Source organism: Etheostoma spectabile, unplaced genomic scaffold (genome assembly GCF_008692095.1).
Source record: "Etheostoma spectabile isolate EspeVRDwgs_2016 unplaced genomic scaffold, UIUC_Espe_1.0 scaffold00018990, whole genome shotgun sequence".
In the NCBI taxonomy this organism is placed as follows: Eukaryota; Metazoa; Chordata; class Actinopteri; order Perciformes; family Percidae; genus Etheostoma; species Etheostoma spectabile.
In genome coordinates, this window is record NW_022604608.1 from 39,369 (window position 1) to 54,251 (window position 14,883).

At 48.4% G+C, this 14,883-nt stretch overlaps 3 non-coding genes and 1 pseudogene across 3 annotated transcripts; 2 read left to right on the forward strand and 2 right to left on the reverse strand.

The window, feature by feature from the left end:
* Positions 1-537: 537 nt before the first annotated feature.
* trnar-acg (transfer RNA arginine (anticodon ACG)) lies at positions 538-610 on the reverse strand. Its single transcript has one exon. It is a non-coding gene; the product is annotated as a tRNA-Arg (tRNA).
* Positions 611-2,543: 1,933 nt separating this feature from the next.
* Positions 2,544-2,615, forward strand: trnae-cuc (transfer RNA glutamic acid (anticodon CUC)). The gene has a single exon. It is a non-coding gene; the product is annotated as a tRNA-Glu (tRNA).
* Positions 2,616-7,665: 5,050 nt separating this feature from the next.
* LOC116683435 (uncharacterized) lies at positions 7,666-10,158 on the forward strand (annotated as a pseudogene).
* A 3,948-nt stretch (positions 10,159-14,106) lies between these two features.
* Positions 14,107-14,320, reverse strand: LOC116683442 (small nucleolar RNA U3). The gene has a single exon (XR_004330556.1). It is a non-coding gene; the product is annotated as a small nucleolar RNA U3 (small nucleolar RNA).
* Positions 14,321-14,883: the final 563 nt, after the last annotated feature.

Below are 14,883 nucleotides of genomic sequence, written 5' to 3' on the forward strand. Positions count from 1 at the left end.
ATGTAAGGACTACAAACCCCACGTTCACCAGAAATCTACTGGTTACTATGTAAGGACTACAAACCCCACGTTCACCAGAAATCTACCGGTTACTATGTAAGGACTACAAACCCCACGTTCACCAGAAATCTACTGGTTACTAAGTAAGTACTACAACCCGAAGTTAAAAACAAACCTGAAGCTGAAGAAACCCTAAACGTTAACGGAACAGATCCGCAGACCGAATTGACTGACGGAGCAGGAGAGAGCGAGAGAGAGAGAGAGAGTGAGAGAGAGCGAGAGAGAGCGAGAGAGAGAGAGAGAGAGAGAGAGCGGCCGAGGGAGCGCATTTCTCCATGTTCTGTGTGTGTGTGATTGATCCGAGCGGGTTTGTAGGCGGGGGGCGCTGTGATTATCACAGAACGCTGCGCGGCCAGTTGAGGAGTTTTATTCAATCCGAGCACGGATATTGACTCATATTACTCGGATAATACTTGTACTCGGCAAAAGTGCTTTATCCATACCAGATACTCGGATCACCCCTACTAAAGAGCACTACGAGCTAGCCAGGAGTCGAACCTGGAATCGTCTGATCCGTAGTCAGACGCGATATCCATTGCGCCACTAGCCCTACGTTAAGCATTAGCAATAGCTACGTTCTCACACCATTGTGTGCAAACAGTGGTGATCTTTGTTGGCAAGTGTATAGAAGGCCAGTTAAACGTTTGTTACAGTCCAAAATTTGGGGACTCTTGCGGGACTTTTAGTCTAAGCTGTCCAGTTTCTATCAATGTAAAGTAAAGCAGAAGATGTAGTAATTCAAAGAAACAACAGAAAAGTAGCTTCTCACAGGTGCCGTGACCCAGATTCCTACCGAGGTTGCTGCAGCCACCGCAACGCAGAGTACCAAGCACTATAAGATCACGACCATTTGGTATTAAAATCACCGCGTTGTTGTGATAGCATAGTCGAAAAATCGGATCCACAAATATGCTGCTATTTTCTAGGTTCCACTAATTGATGAGTAACAACTGACAATTCCAGGGATAGTTTATCTAGTACTGCTGATTCTAAAAAAACAACAGAGAATGCTTGATGATAGCTGTGCTTCAGTTAAATTGAAGGATTTAGAGCTGTTTTAGCACATGTTGAAAAGATATTTACGCATCATTTGGCTCCAAATATGTGTAAATTTACTGTGATAGACAGTTTGTACAGGAGTAAACTTGGAAATGAGGATCAAGTAATTTAATAGATAAAGAACAGAACAAATTATCCCGGAGTCAACCCTAACATCTTGTGATCTGTAGCCAGACGCGTTACCCATTGCCCCACTAGCCCTACGTTGTGAGCATTGGGAGTACCTGGCTTCTCACACCATTCTATGCAAACAGTGGTGATCTTTGTTGGCAAATGTGCAGAAAGCCAGTCAAATCTTTGTTGTAGTCCAAAATGTGGGGCCTCCTGCAGGACCTTTATCCTAAGCTGTTCAGTTTCTATCAATGTAAAATGAAGCAGAGGATGGAAAAATGTGGAGGCATTACAGAGAACTAGCTTTACAATTTTACAATTACTATTGTAAAGCTATTATAATTACTCATCATTTGGCTCTTTATACATGTACATTTTCTTTGTAGAGTTTGTCCTGGGGGGTAAAGTTGGAAATGACGAACAAGAGATTTAGTCGCCAAAGAGCACTACGAGCTAGCCAGGAATCAGACCTAGAATCTTCTGATCTGTAATCAGACACATTATCCATTGCGTCAAAGCTGGGGAGCAATAGTCTGTAAGGGGGGGGAGAAGAGGAAAAAGGGGAAGAGGGAGGTAATGAGAGAAAAGATGAGAAAGATGCTAAATTATACACAAAGAAAAATCACATCTACAAAAATAAAATTTGACGGATGGGACTCCTTGATGGTCTAGTGGCTAGGATTTGGAGCTTTCACTGCCGCGCCCCGGGTCAGTTCCCGGTCAGGACTTGACAGATACAGGTGCAACATTTGAAAGAGTAAGTTCCTAGACTTGTTTTGGTTGATTTAGATTTGTCAATTCTTCCTCATTAGTTTAACGCTAGAACCCCAACACTGTTAAAGAGTTCCATTCCCTTTAAATCAAACCCCCGACAGCGGATGTATCCTGTTGACATCATTGATCATAAACACTTCATCTGCCTCCATTTCAATAACAATTCTTTTCATTTTTCAACAATAACTAAACCCTAACCAAATTTTTTTTCCAAAAAAACATGTTTGGGAATGTCAAGTAAGTAATGTTATTTTGGATTCAGGTCCAAATTTTGACATTTTAGTGCAATGCAAAGGTGCATAACAGATTTTTTTTCTACTTACCTGGAGCGATGCAAAGCAGGGGGGGCAACTAGTCAAGGAACAGCAAGAGACTTGGTATTTAAGAATACAAACTGACTATGTGACAGATGTGTAATCTGTCATGTCCTGCCTTCTGAAGCTCCAGCCAGGCGCCATTCCTCACCTAAAACAACATGAGTCATTCCAGTAAGTGAAGAGGAAACTCACATGTACAAAGATACATTTGGAAAATATGACTCCCTGATGGTCTAGTGGCTAGGATTCGGCGCTCTCACCGCTGCGGCCCGGGTTCGATTCCCGGTCAGGGAATGGTCAGGACTTGATACACTCTAAAGCAAATTTGTACTTTTACATACATTTTCATGTTAACTTTACAGAATTTTTCTGTTGTTTTTTTTTAAATACAGAAAAACACCAATAAATTACAAAAATAAACTGTGAATTTAAGGGACAACTAGCACGTGTTGCACCACCTGTGGGAGTGGAACATGGATGTGTAGAGATGGGCTTTCAAACAATGCACCTTTTGACATTTTGAAATGTCACAGTAGGAAAACCAAAGGTATAAATAAAAATGAATTATGGCACAACTCAATTTAGATTTTACAGTAGACATAAGGCATTACAAAGTCAAGAAACTAGGTGTTGATAGTGAAGGGCAAATGAAGCTTTGGTGAAGCACTGAACCACTCAGAGGAATTGGTTTGAAAATGGGTTCATTACTAGAAGCTTCAGTAACAGCGACCTCGCCTGGTGAAGGGCCAAGGCTGCATCCAAATGATCCAGACAAGATAGTGGACAGGAGGCTTTAGACTAGTGACACTCACGTGTACTAACAATGGGATAGCATTCTTTTTAAATAAAGATTGTGTAATGTATTATTGGGTATTAGGTAAAGAGTGCTTGGGGAAAACAGAGGATGTGCTGTGTAACTATGGCCGGGGGGTATGTGGGACAGGGACCACTCATCGATTTTTATAAGGAACATTATTTTTCCACATGTTTGTGCATATGCACCAAACAAGAGTTTGGGGTATTTGGCCTTCTGGGAGACCTTGAATAGAGTCCTCTATGGGGCTCCAGTAGTGGACTCCATAGTTCTGCTGGGGGACTTCAACGCACACGTGGGCAATGATGGAGATACTTGGAGAGGCGTGATTGGGAGGAACGGCCACCCTGATCGGAACCTGAGTGGTTGTCTGTTGGTAGACTTCTGTGCTAGTCATGGACTGTCCATAACAAACACCATGTTCAAACACAGGGTGCTCATAAGTGTACGTGGTACCAGAGCACCCTAGGCCGAAGAGCAATGATTGATTTTTATAATTGTTGTGATCTGAGGCCGTATGTTTTGGACACTCAGGTGAAGAGAGGGGCGGAGCGGTCAACTGATCACCATCTGGTGGTGAGTTAGGTCAGGGGGTGGGGGAGGACTCTGGACAGACCTGGTAAGCCCTAACGGGTAGTACAGGTAAATTGGGAACATCTGGAGGAGGCCCCTGTCCAACAGACTCGCTGACTGAAAGTTGCAAGGGGGTTTCAGCTCACAGGCGCTAGGGGGGAGCGAGACGACCATGATTCAACTCATTCCAATGACTCCGAAGCTGTTCTGTTGGGTAAATTAAGCTAAAAATAAATGCATAGTTGTATAAGTTCTAATGTTTATTTCTTCCCAGTGTGACTCCCAGGACATATGAGAAGTGTTTTAGAGGAGACTGGCTCAGCTCGTACTGCTCTGTGTGTGATATCAATACATATCTGGAAGATTCATGTTCCCTTTCAGGTCCTACAACCGTTTTTAACATTCAAATGACCTCAGTGCAGCACAAATATTCTAATAGCCCAGTTTGTTCTGAAAAGAATGATGTTGATATCTTGACTGTAGATACCCGGGTTGATGTTTTACAAGCTTTTATAGAAAATAGAAGCAGACGGACAATGAGCTATGAAAATGACTTTAGGTCTCAGAGGGTTAAATAATGTAAATGTACTGTATTTATATAGCGCTTTTCCAGTCTTAACAACTGCTCAAAGCACTTTTTACATCTACAGGAAACACTCACCATTCACACACATTCATACACTGTGGCCGGGGCTGCCGTACATGGTGCCACCTGCTCATCAGATAAACAATCATACACATTCACACTCCGATGCACAGCACCGGGGGCAACTCGAGGTTCAGTGTCTTGCCCAAGGACACTTTGACAATGACTGCAGGGGCGGGGATCGAACCACCAACTTTCCAATTGGAAGGCAACCGGTCTACCACTGAGCCACAGCCGCCCAAAAAAACAAAAAATAACACTGTAATATATTTCTTGTCCTGCCAATGCACCACCTGTCTGTACTTTGTATATCACATTGCACTTTTCTGGTTAGACACAAACTGCATTTCCTTGTCTTTGTACTTGTACTCTGCACAATGACAATAAAGTGAATCTAATCTAATAAAAAAAAAAAGATGGATGTCTTTGCACAAGAGCAGTACACACAAGTATGCGTCGTTTGGGACGTCATTTTCTCTAACTCCAGTAACTGTGTGCTCAGCAACTTCCTATTATTTGTCTAGGTTGTTCTAAAAAAGAACAACCTAGACAAGTCACTAATGAGCAACTATAGGCCAATATCAAACCTTTCGTTTTAAGTAAAATCATTGAAAAAGTAGTCTTTCAACAACTCAACCATTTCTTGTCACTAAGCAACAGTTTTGATACCTTTCAGTCGGGTTTCCGACCACACTACAGCACTGAAACGGCTCTTGTCAAAGTCTTTAATGACATCCACCTTAACACAGATAATGGCAAAATTTCAATCTTAGTATTACTTGATCTCAGTGCTGCATTTGACACGGTCGACCACAACATACTACTAGACCAATTGGAAAACTGCGTTGGCCTTTCTGGCTTAGTACTAACTGGTTTGAATCCTACCTAAAGAATAGGGATTACTTGTGTCAATAGGTAATTATGCATCTGAGCGTACAATATGACGTGCGGAGTTCCGCAAGGCTCCATTCTGGGGCCTCTTCTGTTTAACATATACATGCTTCCACTGGCTCAGATTATGGAGAAAAACAAAATAAGTTACCATAGTTATGCGGACGACACACAAATTTACATAACCTTATCGCCAGGGGACTATAGTCCAATACAAAAACTGACTAAGTGCATCGAACAAATTAACGACTGGATGTGCCAGAACTTTCTGAAATTAAATGAAGGAAAAACTGAGGTAGTTGTTTTTGGAAAAAAAGAGGAACGATTAAAAGTCTGCGCTCAGCTTAAAACAACAATGTTAAAAACAACAGACAGACCTCCCCCTACTCCCTCATTTACATGAGGGAAGAGGAGGGAGGAGAATTGAGTAGAAAGAAAGACAGACAGGAAGGAGGTAGAGTTAAGGAGAGCGGTCCCGGTTTGGGCTCCAATCTCTCCCCTGCCGGGTCGGGCTGTTGACTCTACCTCCCCCTACTCCCTCATTTGCATGAGGGAAAAGAGAGGAGGAGAATGAAAGGTTCGTTTAAGGATTATTTTAAGTAAAGTCCATATAGGATAACATTGTCATAATTCCTATCATTCTTTTTATTAATTATTTATTATTTTTTTATTTTTCTGACATTAGTTATTTATTAGATTATATACAAACGAATTGGGAAGGAATCGGTGTGGGCGTAATCAGGCAGTATTGTCGAAGGAGGATTGTTATCCTCCGGACAAGCCTTGAATAATTTCCCAGGTTGTCGTCACTTTCCTACCCAAATTCTAAAAATTGTTTTTATTTTTTATTCTTTATTACAATGAACAGTAAGCACATAAACAATTAAGAACAATATAAACTATAAACAATCGTTTTGTTGGGTTCTTTTGAGGTTCTCTATGATGTATTTTCCATCTAGCCTTGTGAGTGGCGATCCCGGATAATCTTCCAGTCCTCTTGATATGTTCTGTGTTCCCTTCTCTTGGTTTGGATCATTTGAGGGATATCCTTTTGGGTCGGAGTTTAGTCCTCACTAAAATGTCCTTTAAGCTTGGGTTCCCTTCGAGGGGAACTCGAACTGCGTCGGTTACGACACTATGGGAACGCCTTTAGGCATGACAGGGCTGAATGCAAATGAAAACTACTCCAATCCTATTGGTCCTAGTGAGAACGGTAGCATGTGACGGCATAACCTTTAGGGGCATATAAGCACACCGGCACATAGCTCATTAGCTTTTTCTATTCAGCAGGCACGTTGGTTGATGTTGGTTTGAATAAGCTCCTGTATCCTACTCACCTGGAATAATGTCCGAGCGCTTGTACGGTTCCGGAGATGTGTGTCCCCTGCCCGCGTTTCATCACGGTAGGCGATTCTCACGAACTGTGTGTTGCTTGTTTGGGCCTGTCGCACGCCACGGCAGCTCTTGAGGGGGCTGTTTGTGACCATTGCGAGGCCCTGCCCATGCGGGTACTGTGGTCCCGCGTGGCCCTCTTTTCCAGTGACGGACAGATACGCTCTCCCGTGGCTCGGGCCCCGCGCTCGCTGAGGCGGCACGTCGGGTCCGGTCATGGGGTTCGCAGCAGGATCTGTTGGAGGGTTCCGAGACGGCTGAGGCCCTTTCTCGTCCTTCGTCTGCCGATTCCGACTCCCCTGGTCGTTACTCGGCTTCTTCTGTTCGGGGACGCAGGCTGGAGAGGCGGTCACGCTCTGGCTCTGAGGAGCCGGCTGTGCTTGGCGCCATGGAAGAGGTTGAGGACTTCCGGGGGTCGGACCGACGTCATCAGAAGAGCGCCGCGCCGGACTATGATGAGCTGTTGGATGTGGTGACTCGGGCCGTGGCAAAACTCGGACTGGATTGGCCACAGGCTGTGAGGGAGCTTAACGCTGGTGGCAGGCTGGATGATCGCTTCCTGCGGAGCCACTCCGTGCCCCCGCGCCAATCCATGCCGTTTTTTCCGGATTTACACAGGAATTGTGTAGATCATGGGATAAACCTATTCTGCCCGGCTTTCTACTCCCAGCTGCTTGAGTTTGGCAATGTGGCAGGTATTAAGGACTGCGGCTACGGGACGATGCCGCGGGTTTGGAGACTCTCTTGCTAGTTACCTCTCTCCCCAGCTGACGTCGTCTTTTGGCAAGCCGGCGCTGCCGACGGGTCCATGTCGGTGACTTCCTCGCTGGTGGGGAAGGCGTATATGGCGGCAGGCCAGGCTGGTGCGTGCTTGCACACCATGGCGGTTTGCAGGCCTACCAGGCGGACCTGCTGCTGGAGATGGACGAGAGAGGAGGCCCCTCTGAGGAGGAGTTGGCGGAGCTACGCCGGGCCACGGTTCTTTCGCTTCGTGCCACCAAGCTACGGCCCGGGCTGTGGGTCGCTCCATGTCTGCGTTGGTGGCCACGGAGAGACACCTTTGGCTGAACCTTTCGGACATCAGGCAGAAGGACAGAGAATCCTTCTGGATGCGCGGTTTCTACTACGGGCCTGTTTGGGGAGGCGGTGAACTCTGTCGTCGACAGGTTCGCCATGTGAGGTCCCAGGGGAGGCATTCCAGCAGTTTTTCCCTCGCCGGACTGGATCCGCTCTGCTGGGTCGGCTGGCCCTTCTCAGCCCTCTACCAGCTCCCACCGCCGGCGCCAGAGACAGAGTGTGGCTTCTCGCGGTCCCCCTCGAGTGGCTTGGGACGCTGGGCAACGCTCCCGCGCCCCCCCCCCGGCAGGTCGGACCTGAGGGCCGTCATCCGGTCTCGGAGGGGGAAGGCGAGGCGGTCCTGACTGTGTGTTGGCCCCCGGAGGCCGACTGAGGTCCCTCCAGGGCGGCCGCTTGCGTTGTTGTCCCGCAGCCGTGGCGCTCGGGACGCACTAGCCGCCGCCGGGCCTTCTCCGCTCTGCCTTCCCCGAGGGGTGGCAGTGGGCCGGAGGTTCGGCTCCTGGACTACAGGTCGTCGGCGGGTTCTTCCTGGCAGCCCGCTTCAGGGGCTCTTCCGCGATCGGCACGTCGCACTGGCCACCAGCCCGAGGGGTTGGTTCCGCTGGCGGATTTTGCAGACGCTTGGCGCGGTTTGGTGAACATGTCCCCATGGGTTCTGCGCACCGTCGTCGAAGGGTACAGGCTGCAGTTCCGGGTCCGCCCCCCCGGCTTCTCTGGGGTGGTCCGGACTGTGGTGCGCCCGGACCAGGGCCTGGTGCTGGACTGGAAGTGCGCTCGCTGCTGGAGGAGGGGGCCGTGGAGCTCGTTCCCCGCAGGACAGCGGGTCCGGTTTCTACAGCCGGTATTTCTGGTTCCCAAGAAGGACGGGGGTCTGCGCCTATTCTGGATCTGCGGGTTCTAAACCGGTCTCTGAGGAGATACAGGTTCAAGATGCTCACCATCCCCGCCATCGTGTGTCACATCCGGTCCGAGGACTGGTTTGTCACCGTGGATCTGAGGGACGCTTACTTCCACATCTCCATTCGTCCTTCCCACAGGACGTTCCTGAGGTTCGCCTTCGGGGGCGTGGTGTACCAGTATCGGGTTCTTCCCTTCGGCCTGGCACTCTCCCCTCGCACTTTCACCAAGTGTATGGATGCGGCGCTGGCCCCTCTGCGGCTCCAGGGCATCCGGGTCTCAATTACATCGACGACTGGCTTATCCTGGCTCAGTCTCGGGAGTTGGCGGTTCGGCATCGAGATGTCGTCCTTGCTCTTCTTCTTCGTTTAGGGCTGAGGCTCAACGAGGGGAAGAGTGTGCTAGCACCGCCAAAGGACTGTCTTCTTAGGGGTGGTGGGGGACTCGTTGACAATGCTGGCACGTCTGTCTCCGGCTCGTGTCGAGTCCCTTCTGGCCGCGGTGAAGGGTGTGAGGCTGGGCCACGCCATCACAGTGAAACACTTCCAGAGGGTGTTGGGCCTCATGGCGGCTGCTTCCAGCGTGATACCTTCTGGTCTTCTGCACATGAGGGCCCTGCAGTGGTGGCTGAAGTCCAAGGGGTTCTCCCGAGGGGGAACCCATTCCGCCTGATACGGGTTGCGCACAAATGTCTTCGTGCCCTGTCGGTGTGGAAGAGCCTTGGTTCCTGTCCCAAGGACCCGCGCTGGGGGCTCCCTGTCGCCGTGTAATCGTTTCGACAGACGCTTCCCTCACCGGGTGGGGCGCGGTCATGGACGACCGCTCGGCGAAGGGTGTTTGGCAGGAGCGTCACTCGTCATGGCACATCAATTGCCTCGAGATGCTGGCCGTGTTCCGAGCTCTGCGGAGCTTCCTGCCTTGCACTCCTGGGTCATCACGTGCTGGTCAGGTCCGACAATACAGCTGTGGTGGCCTATCTGAATCACCAGGGGGGTCTGCGCTCGCGCCCTCTCTGCAGACTGGCGCATCAGATCCTCCTGTGGTCCCAGCGGAGACTGCTCTCTCTCAGGGCGATGTTTATCCCTGGACTTCAGAATCAGGTGCGGACCTGCTGTCGAGACAGGGGCTGAGGCCCGGGGAATGGCGGCTCCACCCGAGGTGGTGGAGTCCTTGTGCGCAAGGTTCGGACCTATAGACGTGGACTTGTTTGCGTCTCAGGAGTCTACGCACTGTCCTCTGTGGTTCTCCCTGACGCCGCCGGCCCCGCTAGGGCTGGACGCCATGGAGCGGGAGTGGCCGAGGCTGCGTCTGTATGCTTTTCCCCCAGTCGCCCTGCTCCCGGGGATCCTGGAGAGGGTCCGTCGGGAGGGCATCTGCCTGCTTCTGGTAGCTCCATCTGGCCGACCCGGGTGTGGTTCTCGGACCTGATGGCGCTCCTGGACGGTCTGCCGTGGCGCGTCCCTCTGAGGAGGGACCTGCTATCCCAGGATGGGGCCGGGTTCTTCACCCTTGCCCCGCCCTGTGGCGGCTGTGGGTCTGGCCCTTGAGGGGGCCCAGTACCTGGAGGCGGGCCTGACGGAAGGAGCGTCGAGACTCTCCTCAGCTCCAGGGCCCCGTCTACACGGAGGATGTATGGCCTGAAGTGGAAGTCTTCTCTGCCGGTGCAGTGGACGCATGCTGGACCCAGTTACCTGCCCGGTGGTTCAGGTGCTGGAGTTTCTGCAGGACCGCTTCTCTGCGGGCCTTTCCCCATCCACCCTCAAGGTTTACGTGGCAGCCATTTCGGCTTTCCACGCCCCTTCGGGGGATGGGTCTCTGGGGAGACTTCCCTTGGCGTGCGGTTTCTCCGTGGGACCCGGAGATGAGACCTGCGACTCGCCTAGGATTCCCACCTGGGATCTGGCGGTGGTTCTCGAGCTTTGGCTGAGGCCCCCTTCGAGCCCGTGGAGTCGGCTGAGGCCAAGTACCTGACCCTGAAGATGGCCTTCCTCCTTGCTATCACTTCTCTGAGGAGGGTGGGGGACCTCCAGGCTCTTTCGGTTGCTCCCGGTGCCTGGAGTTTGCCCCGGGTAATGTGAGGGCCATCCTGCACCCCATTCCGGGCTACGTTCCCAAGGTGCAGTCCTCTGTTGCAGGGCCCATTGTACTGCAGGCGTTTCATCCTCCACCTCATGTGACGGCGGAGGACGGGAGGCTCCATTTGCTCTGCCCTGTCAGAGCGCTGAGCGTCTTCGCTCTGAGGTCCTCCCGGTGGAGGAAGACGGACCAGTTGCTGGTGTGTTTCGGGTCCCCAAGGCTGGGTTCCCCGCTTCCAAACATACTATCAGCAACTGAATTGTTCAGACTATCTCCCTGGCCTATCAGGTGCGCGGTTTGCCTTCACCTATGGCTGTACGGGCTCACTCCACGAGGGCATGGCGGCCTCTACGGCTCTCCTCTCTGGCGTCTCTTCAGGGGTTTGTGATGCAGCTGGCTGGGCCACTCCTCACACTTCTTCAGGTTTTATAGTCTGGACCTTCCTCCGCTCTGGCACCCGGGTGCTCTCCTCCTAGTCGTGCCCAAGGGTTGCTTGCAAGCTGGGCAGGCGGGGTTCGCGCGGGTTAGTGGGTATCTCGTTCCCATAGTGTCGTAACCGACGCAGTTCGAGTTCCCTCGAAGGGAACGTCTCGGGTTACGTATGTAAACCCTTGTTCCCCGAGATAGGGGAACGAGACACTGCGTCGGTTCGCCGCCCCTCGCCCCGCCTGGAGTGCCTTGCTTCATAGTAAGAGCTAATGAGCTATGTGCCGGTGTGCTTATATGCCCCTAAAGGTTATGCCGTCACATGCTACCGTTCTCACTAGGACCAATAGGATTGGAGTAGTTTTCATTTGCATCAGCCCTGTCATGCCTAAAGGCGTTCCCATAGTGTCGTAACCGACGCAGTGTCTCGTTCCCCTATCTCGGGGAACAAGGGTTACATACGTACCCGAGACGTTCTTTCTGTAGGCCGAGATAACCTTACAGCGTTCGGGTATGGTATTTTGGAGAGTGTATTGTTGAAGTTTTCTTTAAGTTTCTTGTTGGCTCTTACTGTGTAACTTGAGTACGTAGATATCAAGGGTAATGTTTTGTTGCTGGGTTTTGTTGGTTTGTGGTTTGTGTTCTGGGGATTGCGGTTTTTTTGGTTTTGTCGAAGAAAGGTTCTTGAGTATCCTCTTTTCCTGAGCTTCTCAATTAAGTTTTGGTTGCGTTTTCCCTGTCCGTTTGGTTGCTGCAAATCCTGTCGAATCTAAGGAGCTGCGACTTGAGCAAGCCTTTGAAGGTGTGTTGCGGATGAAAGCTTCTTTTGTGTAACAAAGCATGGGTGTCCGTTGGTTTAAAGAAAACCTTAGTATCAAGGATACCTGTTTTTTTTAACTGTGGACCTTTGAATATTGTGGTATCAAGGAAATTGACCTCGTTTTCTTTAAGGATTTGGTCTAGTTCGATAGATTTGTGGTGACCATTCAGTGTTTGGACGACTTCGTCGAATTCCTCGTCCGTGTGGGTCCAAATGCCCCACATGTCATCTAAATACCTGTAGTACTTCATTGGGAGTTTTTTGCATTTGGAGAAAGCTGTTTCCTCCCAATCGGCCATATAGATGTTTGCGTAGGCCGGGGCGAATCGCTTACCCATCGCTGTACCCTTTATCTGAAGGTAATATTTGCCATTGAACTGGAAGTCGTTTGTAGTTAGGCTTAGGTGAAGCAGTTGCAGGAGTTTGTTATCTGGTCTGTCCGTTTCAGGATATTTTTTGAGCCATTTTTCAATAGTTTGTATCCCTTTGGAGATATCGATGTTGGTGTATAGACTCCTTACGTCCATTGTGAACAGTTTGAAAGGTTCCCTTACCTCGGTCTGTCTGACTTTGTTGATAAAATCTGTGGTGTTTTTTATGTAGCTGGGATGTTTGTCCGCCAGTGGGGATAGGAAATAATCAAGGTATTGCGCTATTCCATAGCTTTCACTGCTACAATCTGAGACGATTGGTCTCCCTGGCGGGATGTTGTTAATCCAGTGTTTTTGTTCTTTATGTATCTTAGGGAGGATATAGAACAGTCTCGTTCTGTAGGGGGCTTGTCCTATGAGGTAAGTATATTCATTTTTCGTGAGGAAATGTTTTTGTTTCAGGGTTTTCAAAATGGAAGCTACTTGGTTTGCTGTCATCTCCTTGATGGGTTTTGATAATGGTTGTAATATTCTGGGTTTGGGAGTTGGCGTAGAGCTTCATTCTCATAGTCGGTGCGGTCCATTAGGACAATAGCACTACCCTTATCGCTGGTTTTACAATTATTAGTTTGTTTTTTAGAACGTGTAGTGCCTGTACCTCCTCAACTGTTAAGTTGGATTTTTCGGTTGCACTACACGCTTGCAGCTGTCATCTGTTCATGGAAATCAATCTACACATTTGTGAATATTTTTTCTGTGACTTCACATTCAGAATACAGGTGTGTGAATATTTCTACAAGTGCATATTACAAATTCAGATTTTTTACAAGCTCTCGTGTTTTGTTTTCATTGTGTGACATCAAATTAAGTTCACACGTGTGTGAATATTTTTACAAGTGCAAATTTAATTTTTACAAGTGCAAATTTAAACATATAATTTCAGATTTTTTGGTTCTGCAAGCTCTCACCTTTTGCCCCATGTTTCCTTCATATGAGTCCGAGCCAGCAGCACTAAGGAAGAGCAGCCTCTCCTCCTACGGCGAGTGGTGGCGACCACGGGGAAACTTTGGTTTCCCAGTCAGTTCCAGTAGTACAGGTGAGAAAGTGTGGATAAAACGAGGACTGTGGGCCGGCGTTGTTGGTACGTGAGTGGAAATACATCCCACATGCTAACACATATCCAACGCCATCACCCAGACATGCCAATCACTGGAACGAGACAAAAAAAACTGTCCAACGTCTCCTCCCTACAGTGCTTAACCAGCCTTTAGATCCAAATACAAATAGAGCCAAAAAATCTGTGAATCATCAGGATTTACACGTCACCTTCAATGCCGCGTATCCACTCGTAGAGTAACCTGGCTTCAGGTATTTTCTGTATGTACTCAAACCTCGATACAACATGCCATCCCGTCCACCGGGACTTTAGTGTACCGTTCACCCCTTTAATACATGTCAATCAAGCTGAGCCTGTAAGGCAACACAGTCTGATTAGTCAAGTGGAAACACCTGTGGGAGTGGAACATGGATGTGTGGAGATGGGCTTTCAAACAATGCACATTTTCGACATGTCAAAGTAGGAAAAGCAAGGTAGAAATAAAGAGGAGTTATGGCTTAACTCAGTTTACATTTTTACACCGGACATAGGCATTACAAAGTCAAGAAAGTAGATGTAACCCTTTCAAGTAACCTAGTTCACCATGGACTAAACATACTCAAGACTGACTATAACTTTAGTTAATTAGAAAGCTTACCATGTTTTATCACCTTCACTCATGTTAGTTTTCCATATATCTGCTAATACCACTCTGATCATATTCCCTTCCTCAATGCACCATAAAGAAGCAAAGAACAATCATCAATGACAGAGAGCATATGAAGTGAATCATTACTCTCTGTCAGTTTCACGCTCAGAAAGGAATATCATGACTCATCATCGTGGTCAGCGAGACCAACTCTTTAGAAACACATTCTCAAGTCAGAAACTCTAGAAATGATCCCTGAAAGTATAGTCTTGTTTAGACTGAGGGGGGAAACTGCATCTCATTCACTGCAGAGTGATTGTCACTCAGGTTCAGGGACAAAAGCTAATCGTTACGTGCTCCAGATGACTCTGAGTGAGAAAAAATCTATTTAGATCTTTAAAGCCCATGTTGCAGGTTAACCACCACTGTTGATTATTGGGCACAAAAAGCACTCAAGATTTGTATATCATCTCAAATATTGTTAAAAGTTAGTTTGGTCATTTTAGTGTTCGCGGTTTATTAAGTTAAGTGTAATGTCTTGTTTGTGTTGTAGTATCCATAGAGATTCGTGGTGTAGTATGGAACCATTGTCTCCTCTTTCGTGTATATGAACTTATGGGCGCCTGTCTTGGCAGGACTCCTGGAAGAAGAGTTACTGTAACTCAATGGGATTTTTCCAGGTTAAATAAAGGTTAATAAAAATAAAATGAATCTTTAATATGTCCAAACATTCTTCTCTTCATTTGACATGCTGGAAGTCGGCCATGTTTAATTGGATGTTCTCCAGTTATTGTTGTTTGGTAGATTAACTTTATATTTTCCTACTTTGGGGAC